The 16,288-nt window shown below is 33.8% G+C and overlaps 2 long non-coding RNA genes across 2 annotated transcripts; both read left to right on the top strand.

Annotated features, from left to right (window-relative positions):
* The first annotated feature begins 2,349 nt into the window (after window positions 1–2,349).
* On the top strand, window positions 2,350–15,808 carry LOC105338736 (uncharacterized). Its single transcript, XR_901856.4, has 3 exons — window positions 2,350–2,962; window positions 13,419–14,897; window positions 15,465–15,808. It is a non-coding gene; the product is annotated as an uncharacterized lncRNA (long non-coding RNA).
* Window positions 7,760–10,848, top strand: LOC136274036 (uncharacterized). The gene is made up of 2 exons (XR_010712300.1): window positions 7,760–9,726; window positions 9,877–10,848. It is a non-coding gene; the product is annotated as an uncharacterized lncRNA (long non-coding RNA).
* Window positions 15,809–16,288: the final 480 nt, after the last annotated feature.

Genomic DNA, 16,288 nt, shown 5'->3' with positions numbered 1-16,288 from the left:
GTACAGAAACAAAGTATTCCTTTTAAAGAAATGATTGGCATGTGAAATGAACTATCAGTATTATGAAATAAGTTAATGTTATGCATCAAATAGCATAATTTGCAATGTTTTGTTGTTTTCCGAATACACATGTAACTTAACTGTACATTTATAGTAGGCGAGGCTAGAGAACTTCCCGATTAAATTTTTTTAAGCTTTAAGTATGATTGAATAATTATGTCGCTATAAAAGTTTAAATCTCAAGAAAAATGCATCAAAATATGAAATTTGTAATTTACACAAAGCTGTAACAAAGTAGTGCGAATCGTAATGTGTGCGCAAATAGTAGAATTCACCGAATGCCTGATACTATACATGCTAGATAGATCATAATTATTTTAGAAGTATGAATCCTTTAAATTCTGAGATAAAAAGTCAGGGCTATACATACATGTATACGTAATTAACCCCTTCACGGTAACTGCGGTACTGCTCTTTTGCAGGGCAAAATAACATAGTTTGATGAAATATGACGTAACGTCAATTGTTTCATTTACGTCATTTAATTATCTACCTACTGAAATTTCGGCAAAGTATATCATTTTGCCCTGCAAGATAGCAGTGCCGCAGTTATCGTGAAGGGGTCTATACAACATACAAAAGTGGTTAAAAGCAGAGGGCTAGAGTCGGTGGAATCTCTGATAATCTTAAGGCTTGAAATCACGTTTTCGTTGGAAACACATGCAAATGGTCCACGTATTGTAGTCCTTTTTTAAAGGACAACAACTTGTCTTACTACATTCGGAGACATCAATTGTGTTTAACAGGCACATCCTTTGTATAGGTCGATAAAGTAAAGGTCAACCTTTAAGATTTTTGTTAAGGTATTCCATTCATAACTATCAAATCTCATATCTAATGGAATGCAAGTTTGATCACTAAAATCTTTATGTGATTTTAAAGAGTTTATTAAAATATAAAGATTCACCTTTGAAATCTTTCAAACAAATTAATTTTGATAAATTTATCATATGTTGAAGTTAACATTGGAGTCTATGGGAAAAATACATTTCTTTAGTACAAGTAATTTTCTCACATTTCTCTTGGTAAAAAGTTGCAAAAGCTTTCCCCGTCTTTGAATATACTAAAATAATTCATAGTTTACCAAACAAATTTACAGAAAATGACTTTTTTAATTTTCCTAAAGGGCAGACAACTCTTTTAAAAAGTTTTAAGTGCAAAAAGTTCATTTAATTGACTACATACATACACCCGTGTTTGGTTTATGTCAGCTTCATAATAGCTTTAAAATATGTATTTGATGTAGTGTAGGTCAATCAAAATTGTTAAATTTGCCTTAGTTATGGATGGACTACTTTATTTCTAGTAACTCGCCAAATCGATTTGATTAAGATACAAAAAGATGAAAATGTGAGATCTGCGAAGAAACCGTTACGTTACGTTTTATCATTTTGTTTAGGTATTATTTTGCTCGTGAAGCTGATGAAGCGGTACCAACGTGTACAAGCAAGAATATGACAGACCTTGTATGAAAAGATACGTAGAGTACATTCTAATGCCAGAAAAAAAGTGGTGTAATATTCCGGATAGACCTGAAAGGTTTCATGATTTATATCAAGTTTTACAGCAACCATACAAATTCCATGGAGACACAAAAACAATAAATGTGATTATTTTCTATCGTTTTGTTTATGATTCGGCGCTCGCGTTCAACAGGAAGCCGACGGAACCACTGCGATTTTTTGAATTAATGTAATTGTTGTGTCTCATGATAGAAGCTTTGCACGCAATCAAACGTCGGCAATCAGAACTAGTAGCATTTTTTCTGTCATTGGAAAGTACCATCTTATCCGTAATGCTTGACAGGACTAAAATAACTTATTCTGCATTATGAAATTTCGGATTCGTTCTTAATATCGTTTTCAGCATCAATCATTCGACATATATAATTTGATTTTTGTTCAGTGAGTGTGTATCGAGAAAAATTGTTCGTGCTCACTCGTGATACATTTACAGATCAGTGAAGATGACGTTATTCTTTTCCAATATTGGTTCACGTTTAATCATCACAAATCAATCAGTCCGTGAAACATCAGATTCTCTAGAAAAGCGAAATACCCAGTATCTGTGGTCAAATAATATCAAGGTTTGTTTGATCTAGCCACAATATCCACGTAAATCCCTGTATCCTTCTTGATAAAAATGAAAGATCTCTAAATACTCTTTTATAACATGATATAAAAAGCAATGAAAATTTAGAAAGAGATGTCAAGTTCAGCACTCTACTTCCCAGCCTTGATTGATTGTTTATCCACAATTCGATATCTCTCTGGACAATCAATTCGCTGATAACAGTTGGCGACCCAGACTATTTTCAGCAGGCATAAATACCATAAACTGTTCGTTGTACCATTATTGGATTTTTAGGCCAAAGCGATGATAACCCATTTTAACTCTACAAGTTGGCCACAAAACCACGCTGATGCAGAAACATATTAACGATCTTATATAAAAGGTTGCGGAATATGTTGATCTACAGCTGTTGGTAAGTGAATAAGAACCTTGCGATAAAATCTACCGAAAAGCTCTTCTCTAATATTTGGTTAAAGTTGCCATTCATCTCAGTGCTTCTACTGCTGTTCACGGACTATTTGTACTTCCGGTTTGAGTTGAGTTAAATTTTTCGTCAATCCAGAATCCATTGGGAAGTGACAATCGATTGAAAATTACAAACGTGTGAAGGGAAAACTCCACCAAGGATCAATAGGACTATAAATAATGCATCCACGTCGTTTTGTGATGTTTTTCGGTTTATTATTGAGATAAACATAAACAACTTAACGATGTAGTAATGTGCACTTTGTTACTTGGTTAATGACACGATTGTGACTACAAGTCTCCTCCTGTTTGCGGTCGGAAGCAGATGCTGGCGATGGTCTGAGGGTGTGTTTACCTGAAACAGGTGAGTTTATAATACGTCAAACTTTGTTGCTCGCCTTTATGTCTTCAGCAAATTTAATTGCAATATGTGAAATTTTCTTATTAACCGTGAGAGTGGTATAAAATTTGTATATTATGGAGTTCCTGTTATATAGCATATCATGTCTTCATATTTGCATTTTTTTCTTTTAATGTGAAATATCAAAAACTGATTGGTTCGAGCGTTAAGAGTTTCTTAAATTTGCTTCCAGCGGGCTTTCAATGGTCTGTCATCATGCTTTCATAGATGTATATTAGATTTTGAATTCCGAAGCAAGTGGGATCATTGCAACCACTCTGAACATTCTTGCGTAGAATTCCAACTACAAAAACATCCGAAGATAATAATTTGCTGCGTTTGCTGGCTACAAATGATGAAAACATCCTGTTAGCTTTCAGCTCGGCAGTAAAAGATTGCCAGTTTCCTATGCATGTAATAACTTTCACATTTCGTTCCACAAAGGTCGTGAAAATCTGACTCGATACCTCAGCCTTGGTTTCCTTGTCGTTACAAATGTTATGAAGGTGAACAAAGTCTACTCAGGACAGTATATCAGGACGCAAGTCACGCGTAGCTTACACAAAGATAATGTCATAATTATCAGAGATGAAACTGCACCAAGTATTGATCATTATATTGATTTTAAGTGCAGGAAATTTTTATCTGCTTAGTAAAAGATTTTTACACATCAACTTGAATTGTACTCAATCCACTAATTGTCCTAAGAATATAGAATTGTAACATAAAACACAATGATAATGAAATCATTTCATTATATTTATTGTGGTTTTAATTGCATTATCATAAAATTGTTTGAAGGTCTCTAGTGTATAGTTATGAATAACGATGTAAAACTAAGCGATAAGAAGAGCATCGATTTTAGAACTACACGGGGTAAACGGATATTTAGCGGCTCGTGTGTGAGATACCCCAGTCAAGATAAATCATTACTCTTTATTTATGGTTATAATAGCCTTAAAAAAGGTAAACTTTATATGCTGGGATAAAATTATATAAAGTTATTTGCAGTGTACATTTATGTTTGGAAAGTCAGCCTAACTACAACAATTTTTTTGTTATAAATGTGCAAAGCTTGGAGAATTAAAAATGATTTAGGTATTAGAGCATAGCTAAAGGTTCCACAAAAATTCCAAAGAACCATTAGAAAATAAAAAAAACCCAAAATCAATAAAAGCTTTCGATAGTATCAATTATAGCTGCCATTCAGATAAATTTAATTTTAAAGGTCTTTATGGAGACTTGCTATGCAGAGACATAAGCGAAAATTATTATAAATTCATGTAAGAACTTAGAGGTTTCTTACCTATGGGTATTGTTTGTTTAATTTTGTAGAAGTTGTGTCTCTGTAAGCGGTTATTGACCATCCAACAGTTTTATCTGTTTAACATATTTTGCATTCTACAAAGAAGAAAAAGCCTAGAATAAACAAAACTCTTTGCAATGAAAACACATGATATCTCTCAATGGTAGTTGAAACAGGGTTGAATTTGTTTGGCGTTCATATTCTTTCACCTTTTATTCATTAAGCTAATCAATAACGTCCCTCAGAATTCAGACTATCACAGAACCCATTTTCAGATTAATGCATGTACATGTAAACACCCCAAGTTTCCGATTTCATTTTTTCTTGGTCGTTGTTTGCTCGAGTACCTTAACGTTCAAGTATGCAAGTTTAACAAGGTGCAGATAGAAATACACCAGCTGTTTCGGTTCTTTAGCCGTGTTATGAGGGTTGGGTTTGTTATGATGAAAAGATGTAATAAATTTTACATAGATTGTTATATCACAAACCTAAACATTGAAGAAGAGAATAAACACAGGTATAATGACAGGTGTCTTTTCCTTGTGTTCGGTCTGTGAGTAAGCCCCAACATCAGATTCTTCATTTCCTTATCGGCTTTATCAGAACGTAAGATTCTATGGGCGGGTTATTTTGGAATGCATTAAAAGGGATAGAACAACTATGATGTCGGGGTAATTTCTGCATTTATTTGAATCATAACACCTTTCGATAATGTTATCACAAAAAGGATTAATATAAAGACAAAATGACGAACAAACAGTAAATATATCGGACACAATTAGAGAAATTTGGCTCGGACTTAGAGTCAATAGCTAGAGAGCCAAATGAACATGGGAAATGATCAGTATTGATTGCTCAAAGGAATCTTTGTTTTGATGAATGATTTTCAAAGGAAAAATTAACATGCAAATATCATTACAGTGCAAATTTATTGTAATTCCAGTCAAGTGATAAAAACAACCGTATCCCTATTTAAAATCATAAAAATCAGATTTATAACAAAGAATGACTTTTTAATCTGATTTATAACAAAGAATGACTTTTTGTTTAATCTTAACTGTAAAAAGTAACATTCAATGATAAGAATACCCATAACGACAGTTAATTATATTTCTTGCAATAGGACCACTTTGTGTTGTGATAGGTTTGTAAGTCTGACCAGCGTGACGTCACTGCCGTCATTGTAATAGACTCGTTTTCAGGAAAACCATGATAGTGGACATTAATATAATAATTTAATTCCGACCGCAGTTGTATTTGCATAATTAATTCTTCACAACAAGAAACACAAGAAATCCCAAAAGACAAAGAACTGTAAACTGTGAATTAAGGTACCCGAAAATCAGACTGTGGGAAACAAAATAATATAAATTTTTTAAAAAATAATGAATACATTGATACTAAGTGCCCTTTAATTCACGGCTGATTTTTGACCAGTGGTAAACTGCATTGTCTAACATGACAGCAAGGGAAACCATTTCTTACTAGGGCTTGGTTGGAATGAAACATTGTAGACGAGATAATTTGAAGATGTGAGTTTCGGGTTTATTGCACCTGATGGCAATCCGTGCCATGCAACCATCGACCTAATACAAGTAATGTCTGAAACCAAAGTATTTCATTCGCTGTAATAATCGGAGATCTATAGCTACCGAATGAATGATGTTTTGTGTAACGGAATCCCTCTGTGGACTTTGACATCGAATGCCTCCCCACTTTCAGAAATATTCATTAACCGAAATATAGGCAAATGTCGGGAACCAATTTCAATGGCCAGGCTAGCCATGCTGGATCCCAGCAGTGGTGGGTATTTGTCCTTCGCCATCAAAGACTTGCGTTTTCATCATGGTGTCGGTTTTATGTACATTTGATAGCATTCATTCAATATCCGGTGTCTACTAGTATCTGAATCGAACGAATCTGTGTGAACCGATCCAATCCGGGTCCTCGTTTGTAGCGGAAATAGGGTTATTTTTCTCTTTTATAAAAGGGGCTAATGTGTCAAGAGTGAGGGGTCGAGGGAGGAATATCCGTCTCCATAGATTGAGTAAATCCAATAAAGTTTTCGTGTTTTGAAGGAGGGTTGAATTTCCGGTTCAGCTAGAGTTGGGTGGAAAGACCAACCAACTGGCTATTGATTGTACAAAAGATAACAATTTCCTAATTTGGATGGAATTTTCGTCGGTACTGATGTGAAGCAGAGCAAGAAGGGTGGTACATCAAGTAGACCTGACGTGACGTTTATTATGTACAAGTGTATAACATAATTTGCATCTTTTAAAAGATCTTTCTTTGATGACTGTAATAAGTCATAGAAAATAGTCATTTGCAAGTTTATATCTCTATTTCAATTGTTTTAACGCGTGAAAAACCCTAATAATCAATTGTAATAATGTAGAAAAGCTGAACCATTTACCTCCCCCGTCCATATACAGCGTGGTATACGGAGGTATTGATTGTGATGCTCGTTATAATATTGTGCCCAACCTGTCTTTTATTCCGCTTTATATTTTACAGAATTAATGTTTGTGTGTCCTCCATCAGATACAATACATTGGACAAATTGGTTCGTCTTCTTGATTAAATGAGCTTCGGGGAATACTCAGTCGGTAACATGGAATCGGATTGCTATTCCGGCAATCTAGATACAATGTAAATGATTAAACATGTGGTCGTTCCGTCAAAAATAAGCTATTTTATATTCTTACAATAAAACGAACATTCTCCTAAAATACCAACACTTTTGAATGAACTAGTGTGGAGAGAGAGAGAGAGAGAGAGAGAGAGAGAGAGATCATTGCTATTTGACATGAGTTGAATATGATACATTGAGTCATTGATAACTGTAGACTGACAATTACATGTACATAGTTATGTACGTGTACATGATATATTATGGAGCCCGCGTTATTAATTCACGGCCCGTCATGTACTCTGATCCGGGCACTCACCGTGTCTTCGGAAATATCATTCTGTATATAGCTCTTAATCGTTCTTCCGTGCTTTGCAAACTTTTCTGCAATGATTATAAATCAATCCCTGAATTTATCAAACCACCGGCCAAATCCCTAATGCTGATAACAGGAATAAAGTGAATTATTTACTTTGTGGGGATCAACATTTCGATTGATAAGAATCTTTATGCTGTTTTATTCTCTTTTAGCACGGAATCCCCGCGGTAGGACGCTGAAAGCCCGGCCTACTCGTGCGCGGCCCATTCTGAGATGGAAGCGCATCATCTCAAGATATCAAATTTTTACGTGACGACAAATCTTTAATTCATTAAAAAGATTGATGCCGTTTTGCAGTGCGGAAATCGATCTGGTTTCTGGCTTCTTAAGAAGAGCTCTCGCCTTTTCAAAACGATTTAATAGAGGGAGCGTGTTTTGAGCTTCGATATCTATAAAGATGAGGATGACGTCACATAAAAACGATACCTGAAATCACAGGTATCTTTTGCTGTAATTTGGCTTACATGTTATTCACCATTGACTCTTGGCTCTAAGAGCCGCGATTCCCGTATTAATGAAACACGACAAAAATACCTTTCCTGAGTTTTAGAAATTAATTTTTTATGCACCTTGTCTTCAATGAATCAATTATTCAGTGGTAAAGTTACTTTAAATACTTGTATTTAATAGGTACATCCCAGTCTTGTAAAAGGGGCTCAAATCGAATTTTTCAATACCAGTACAAAGCAGTTGGGAGCTCTTTAAGGCTATCGATCTCTACTCGGTATTACTAATATTGATCATTTTTTATCCTTTCTTCCAATGTAGAAGTTACAAAGTTGACATCATTAATCTTGTATATCTGCTGAGTGTATTAATCATTGCTCCCTTTGTAATTTTTGCAAGAGATACAACCAATATATAAATTATTGACTACCCCTTGATAATTGCATTATAAATGCATCAGTGAAATCAATCAATAATTTGAAAAATTCTTCGATGTATTTTTTATTTTTTTGGAGTTTCTTACCCGTAAAACTAGAAAAATTCTTTCTCGTATACTTGTTAAAAAACCGCCTGCTTAAAAACATGCTGGAAACTAATTCCATTTAATGTGGTTTCCATGTTTCCAATTAGCAAAAACGCTCTAGACGATGCCAAACAAATATTCATACATTTCAAGGTTGTTTCTTTGAACATTTAATTAATTAGCAGTAAGTTACAAACTCAAAGATTAAAAATTTCATTTTGCTGTTAAAAACAGCTTGATGGTGAATATTTTCAGTTTAGAGTGTGTTTGAATTGTTTATTGCATATATGCTTTTAAACAAGTCTGTTGTTAAGTAATCTGAACGTGTTTTCTGATGAGAATAACACTGAATTACTGATACTTAAGCTGAAATCCTGCATTCAAGGATGAGGGTTACTTCTTTGAACATTGAGTTATTTAGTTGGATATAGTAGGTTCAACGCGAAAGAAACTTTTGTCAGAAGCGGTGAGATGGCGAATATTTTCAGTAAAAGTGCATATTTGAATTGTCTTTTGCATATAAGTTTATCAGAACAATTTGGGTTTTATTTTGGTAAAGTAAACGCGCTTATAATGCGAATAAGATTGAAGTATATTAATTTTAGCGATGCTCTGCTTATTTTTAGACTTTTAACTGACATGACGTCACAAAAGACTTATTCCTGGATTACTTATTAGATAGTTTCCAAACAGAAATAGCAAATAGTCATTAAACTTCGATTGCTTTAGTCAGGTTGTATAGAACTTTTTATTTATAGCAACAAAAACCAATATACCTCAGAGCAGACTTAGAAGGACTCTTACTTTGACAAACGGTTTAATGATGTGCAAGAGCATTTTTAATTGTCACAATTTCAAGGAATGTGAAAGATTTAAGATAAAAACTATTTTTTAAAAGATACAAGTAGATGAATAAATAAATAGATATACTAGTAATACGTGTATAAAAAAATTATGATAATCTTACTTTAATTGCTTAAAAAAACCTCTTTCTTTATATTGTTAATTCATTTTGCGGTATTTTAAGAACCAAATGTCAATTTGACTTATTAATTGTTAAACACATGTATACAAAACAACTCCGTCAATATCAGCCTATAGTACGTGTGTGTGTGTGTGTGGGGGGGGGGGGGGGGGCTACTCAATTCGTTTTCCAATTTATAGAATGACATTTATATCAATAACAATATACCATTATTTTACTAAATGCATTGCTGTATACCCTGATGTAACGCAAAGCATATATCAACACAGCAAACGCAGTTGTGGGGTAACACCAGCGATGTATCAATACACTGTAATGCAATCATTTCTGACAAGGAAAATCAAGTGGTCTGAGCAAAGAGTGCTGTAACAGTTTCAAGGGAACCATACTGTACGGAATCTGTGCGTCACGGACATGGAGTTAATGCCAATATAATATAACTTGACTGCTATTAAGGTTTGAAGCGACACTCTCCATTCACACCACGTAATTGATAATTGTATAAATGGTAATCATGTAATGGAAAACGAGTTTTAGGAGAAATAGCTGTTTTTCCTTGTGGACACGCACACTTTCATAATACATGAATTTCGATATCTTTTTCAGATGAAGTGTTCCTGAAAAAATGATTTCTCGAAAAACATTTGAATTTGAAATTGACATGTTAATTTGGCTCTGTATTGTATTTGCATCGTCTGCTAATAACATCATCACTGGATCGGGCGTTGTTCAAAATGGCGCCCCGTTTCTAGAAGTGAACTTCGCTAATGAAACAAATATTACGTTTGTGACTATTCCAACAACAAGAATTCCTGAGCACCAGAAACTTCAAGTTGTGTGGAAAAATAGCTCAACCACCAGCATAGCTATTTCTTGGAAATTCATCCTCGACCCTTCCATCAGAAATGATACTTTTGACGGCTCAATAGTCGAGTGTTTCTATAAAAATGGGAAATTTATTTCTGATATGCTTCCCCCTTGGGTCAACACCTATGTGTTTCATCGTTTGGAAGTTGACACCAGCTATACGATATGCATCAACGCCTACGAAAGGAAAACCTCAGGGACAATTATCTATCCCACAATGCAGTATTCAAAATGTGTGATTCTGTCTACAATTCCCTACGTCAGACGCGACAGTGTTGTTGTATTGTTATGCACAATGTCTTATTTCTTGTTCTTGAGCCTTCTTGGAGTTTCACAATGGAAACATAAAGTGCGCGAAATTAAAGAACGACGTCAGAGGTACGTCATCGAAGATGATAACCCGGATGAATCCATGCAACCAATCCATAGGCAAGAAAACGGGAAAAGGCTCCGAAGCAATAAACCACATTCAGCAATAGAAGAGACGGCGTATCGGTGATTGATTCCGGCATTCTGTTAGGCAGCGCCATTAACTAGATTTATGTCGTAATTAATAGATATAGATAATTAATTAAATGATAATCAAAGTTGCCACGAGATCATGCCGCTCTAATGACGGGCTGTCGGTAATTTTTGTTATTAATTGTCATATGCACGTATCATATTTTTATACATTTTAACAGTTGTTATTAAATAGTTAGAATGCTTGAACCGTTGTTAAGCATATTTCATTTAGTACATGTATCACTAGAAAATTTATCATAACTGTCATTTGCACTTGTTCTCTATGCAATGACAATGACAATTTCTTTATTCTCTTAACTGCATAAATTACAGTGTTGAGAAGAATCCATTGAACAATAATACATATAATACATGGCATGCATTGGAGAGTTACACCCCCCCCCCCCCAAAAAAAACAACACCAAAACAAAACAAAAAACAAATGAATTGCATAACACGAGATGATAAATGATTTTAGTTGAATTATCTTTATTCAAAATGCCAAGTATATATGGCAAAAAATGATATTCAGGATTAAATAAATTTTGAAAAATACCAAAACAGTTAAACTATTTTGTAGTAAATAATGATTTCGTTTAGATCATCTTGATTCATCTCAAGGCCAGCTAACCAAAATTTCTCATGAAGCTTTATAAATGCACATATGTAACAACATTCAATTGTGATAAGACAGGTTTGATGAGTCGACGATTTTTAAAAAATCGACATAAAACTGAAAAGTAACAGTGTGTATAACACTGGAGATTCAGATACACTGCATCGGTTGTGCCTCGATTTAGTATATATCTATATGGAAAGCGGTTGGCCTGCATCGAAAAGACGGCGTATTTGAGTTTTAGTTATGCCTTCAGCAAAATCTGAATATACATACTGTATTACAGGACGTACTATCATGATAAAGACTCATTACTGTTAGGCTATATGACCGACCCATGATTAAATTCCACGGCATCGGTTTCAATAACGAGATCTAGTTGCGTATATAACCTTAAACGTTCAACAACAATACCAAGACAAGCTACCAATCAATCGATAGGGGACTACCGAGCTCAAAGCAACTCTCATTCACACTCAGAATGGAACGAAGTTTCGAATTTTGACAAATTGAGAGCAAATTGTAATAAGTAATCTTTGCAAATGGGCAAATGATGATAAATAGGAATAGTTTATCATTCTTTTTATGTCAATAATTGATATGGTGACAAGAGCTTTTTGATGGTCGATTCAAAACAAGTTAGATTCTGTCCGACTTATATTAATATTGATTCATTTCACTTCTGACTTAGCTATCTTCGACGGATACAATTTTCTTCTCTCTAAAGTATCGTCATGCTATATAACACATACTAGTAGTAAACAAGAACATTGTTACAGTCGAGATTTTAGAGGTAAATCTGGTCTAGTGTTCCAAAGATGGACTTCAAATTAGAACCATTTTAACAAGAGCTTGGACTTTGGTTGGTTGTGTCAATTGGCGATGTGACTAAGACATGTCTATTTCATTGCTGGCCACTCAGCCCTGGCTCTTTGAAATCAACAAGGTTTGGCTGGCTTTTGAGATAAGACTACGCAATCGGTGTATATTTCGCTTGAAATCAGCGTCATTTTAACTTGTTTTGACGCAAAAAATAGAAGGTAACATCCTATTGAAAGTCCAAGGCTTTGTTAAAATGGTTGTAACAAATCAATTGCACATAAAAGACGGCGATGTTAAAGTTCAGCTAGGATAGCAATAATATTATCATCTCATCTAATGCTACTCATAAACTTCGCTCCGTTCAATAGTGAAAGTGAAAGGCCTTATGGACATGATAAGTATTTTCAGGTTAACTGAACATATGTACTAAAAACCACAATATTAATAAATTATTAACTCACTACTGATTAAAAGCTGTAAAGCTAACTGTCTCTCCGGACGTACTAGGATTTTGTTCAGGTATCAGAGGGGATCCTAGTGCATGCTGAGGTAACCAAAGAGAATTAACATTCCATACGCAATATTGACGACTCTACGACTGATAATTACAGCTCATCGTATCAATGGCTGTGCTTCTTTAATCACTACCTTTTGCTCAATGCTATGTAAAACGTTAAGTCAATAGATACTGCATAATTCAGTTAGTGGATTCATCCTTGGGGAAAATCGGACAGCAAAGATTTTGTTTACTTTCCAAATTAAGGGTCGATGACCCCCTTAAAAGAGACACAACTTTTTGTTCATTTATATATCTGTGTGCTCGCTCCAATAGAAATATTAATATTGTATGTTTATTTTGAATTAAGATTAGATTTTATTTAAATTCTCAATCTTTGAAGCAATTGAATTATTTGAAAAATAATTAACTTTAGTTTGATAATAAAATTCTCTATATGTCTGATCCCTCTTAACGATAATGCATGACTCATAAAGTAATTCTATAAAATCCAATATCGAATTACTGAATACATGTACGATGCATTTGTCGGGCAAAATTGTTCAGAACTATTTAGGCCGTGTACCGTAATATCATAATAATCTCCTCTATGATGTAACTCATATTTGATTTTAAGAAACCTCGATGATTCTGAATTAAAAAAAATCAACACATTTTGGATGAGGGGTGGATCAAACAGTTTTCATGTTTCCATTTAGTATCAAACTTTATAAATACGGATGTATTTCAAGTGCTATGTTCTTAAAATTTTGCATAGAGCGCTTATCATTGTCTTTATTGCAAACATCATACGGCATAAGCATGAAACTTGGGCTATTTCAGGTTCACTTGCTGAAGTCGTTTTTGTGACACTAGTAGAGAGGTTGAGATTTAAAACGTGTACGGGTACGCGTACGTGTGTTAAAACTACATGTACACGTACACGTTTTTGTAATTTATCAGTTGAGATTTCTTAACTTGTAGGATATAAATGTGTACGTAAATCGACGCAGTTTTGTGACATGAATTTATTTAGTTAATTCCAAATAAATGGTAAATTTCCTATCAATTTTCATGCAAATGAAGTTTAAAAATCTATATATTGTATCACAAGAATACATTTACTCATCAATAAGATTTTATTTGTTGTATAAAGCTACACGTTTGTACTTACGTGTAGACGACACTCTACAAGTTTAGAGAACGTGTAGAAACCATGTCGTCACAAAAACTGATGACGTAATACGCAAAGAATTTAGGTGATTTCCCGTAGTTCACGTGCACGTACTCGTACACGTTTGAAATCTCAACCTCTCCAATGCCAACATAACCCGAAGAATGCTGACATCCCTTACTGTCTGACGTCAAGCCAAAATGCACTCTCACACAAAAATTCTCACCTTTTTGTTACGTGAAAATTTTCACACGAATGTTAGAAATGTTCATGTTAATGATAATGACTTTATTTTGAAAACAAAATATTTTTCGAGTTTTATTTAAAAATTTCCATCTTCGACTTACGCCATATTCCTGTAAGTGCTCTTGACGTGATAGTTTTACAAAACATGTACAGGTTAATCTTCCTTAATTACGGTCACCTTAAAAATGGATTAAAATTGCAGTCAAAAACGTCCTCTTCAGTTTTTGTTCAGTTTAAACCAAAACTACGGAGGAGGTTTTTGGCTTCTTTTGTATAACCGGATATGTTCCCGAACATCTGGGATTATTCTCTTTTAGCTATAATTCCCTGCATAATTACTTTCAGTATTGTTCTAAAGTTAGAATCTTCAGAAGTCTGAATTGTCATTTCAAATATTCAACATTAAAACATTAAAAGCAATTCTTGTTTAAGATATGAATTCAATTAACAATACTGGTGTTATTACTATCAAATTAAGAGGAACTAGAAGAACTGGACATTGTGTAACCTGAGTTTGTTTGTTTGTTGTTTTTTTTGTGTTTATTGTGTGTGTGGGTTGTTTTTTTCTGTTTAACACTTAGCACGGATGTTTCTTTAAGAATTCTTGAGATGCTGACGTCATTATTTACGAAATAGGTCGACCACTCCTAAGTGTCAACTTCACATTCTATAACTCAGATGCACACCAAACGTAAGTGATCCGTGTATTGTAATTCTTTCGCAAAGTAACATTAAAGTGTTGACCACACAGTCGTTATAACAGATGGGGATGTCTACAGATGTCATGGTTACTGTTAGTGTGGCCTTTATGTTGTGTGTAACTATTTCAGTGTGTTACGAACAGAAAGATGAAATTACCGTTTGGGATGAAGTCTTACCTATAAAAGAAGAAGTTTTGTTTGGTAAAGCTTATAGTTTACATTTTTCATTATTTAATTCTAATCTAATCATAGATTTCTAAACGTATCTACTAGAGATAAGTTTAGAAATATTTGATTTTAAACTTTAAATGTAACACATGCAGCAATTTAATTATAATAAACAACGATTGGAAATATGACCTCTATTTTTGTTATTTTTTTCCATTTATATGTTTCTTATTTTTCTTTCTCTGTTCTTAATCCTACAGGAATTTCAACTTATTAAATGCTGCAATGACATGTTTCATATTATATCATGAATTTATTATACTTGATATTCTATACATATTATATAATTCAAATGTAATTGAAATATCAGTTCTCACTTTGATCCTTGGGGAGAGGACTAATATAGGCATAGCCTGATGTCCAATCCTATTATGTACTTATTTCCATAAAAAAAATATTTGTTCAATTACAATGTAAATTAACGTTTGGAAATCAAAATTTTGTTGATGGTCAGAAATTAATACAACGATAGTTTTAAAAACAATCCCCTTTGATCCTTGCTGTAAATCTAAGTAAAATTCGTATCTTATTCTTTTGCAGACAAAGACTCTGGAATACCTTCAAAAACTCAAAGCATTCCTCTTTCTAGTCTATTGGCGGATGTGTTTTGCCGGATGTGCGACTTCTTTCCAAATAACGATCAGAAAATGATTTGTAAACGTCAACGGTGTATTTACGTCGGCAATGCGAAGAGGTGACTTCCGGAGAACTCTTCTTACTTCTAAACAATGCTACTTTAAATTCCTGTGATTTGTGTAAAGTATCACGTATTGGCGGAAGCCATCTCATTCATGCGGAACATAATATATTAGAATATTTTTAAATTAACAGAGTATACATTTAAGTCCACTAAATGAGAAATAAAGTCTATACAGTACATTTTTTATTTTCGTTTTTTATTATTACTTTTTTGGGGGTGCGCACTATAATTAACCTACGACCAAAGCCTTATCGCTGAAAGTAGTATGGATTCTGTGGAATGCAATATAGTCTTCTAGTAAAACGAATATTTTAGTACTCGCATTGGATTTGGTCTCGTTATACGCAAATATGATTGATTTGTTTCAATTAGTTTTTACAGTTTATATAATTGATAGCTTTGATTGCCAGGTATACAAATTTGAAGACCTGAGTTATACCTCATATTAACCTTTGCTAGTCAGAGAAACATTTATATTACGTCATTTTTTATAGCAATATGCCACCACAGACTTCAAAAGCATGGAAATATTTTAAAAGAATAGCGGATTAAAATTTAGTGAAATATCAAATATGTGAATTAAAACTATCTTATACGGGTGGGATTCCAGATACATCTTAAATTGAAACATAATTTGGAATACAGCGATATACGAAAACTCCGC

This window comes from Magallana gigas, chromosome 3 (assembly GCF_963853765.1).
Source record: "Magallana gigas chromosome 3, xbMagGiga1.1, whole genome shotgun sequence".
In the NCBI taxonomy this organism is placed as follows: domain Eukaryota; kingdom Metazoa; phylum Mollusca; class Bivalvia; order Ostreida; family Ostreidae; genus Magallana; species Magallana gigas.
The sequence above is the reverse complement of the archived record's forward strand: the minus strand, read 5'-3'. Positions and strand labels throughout refer to the sequence as shown.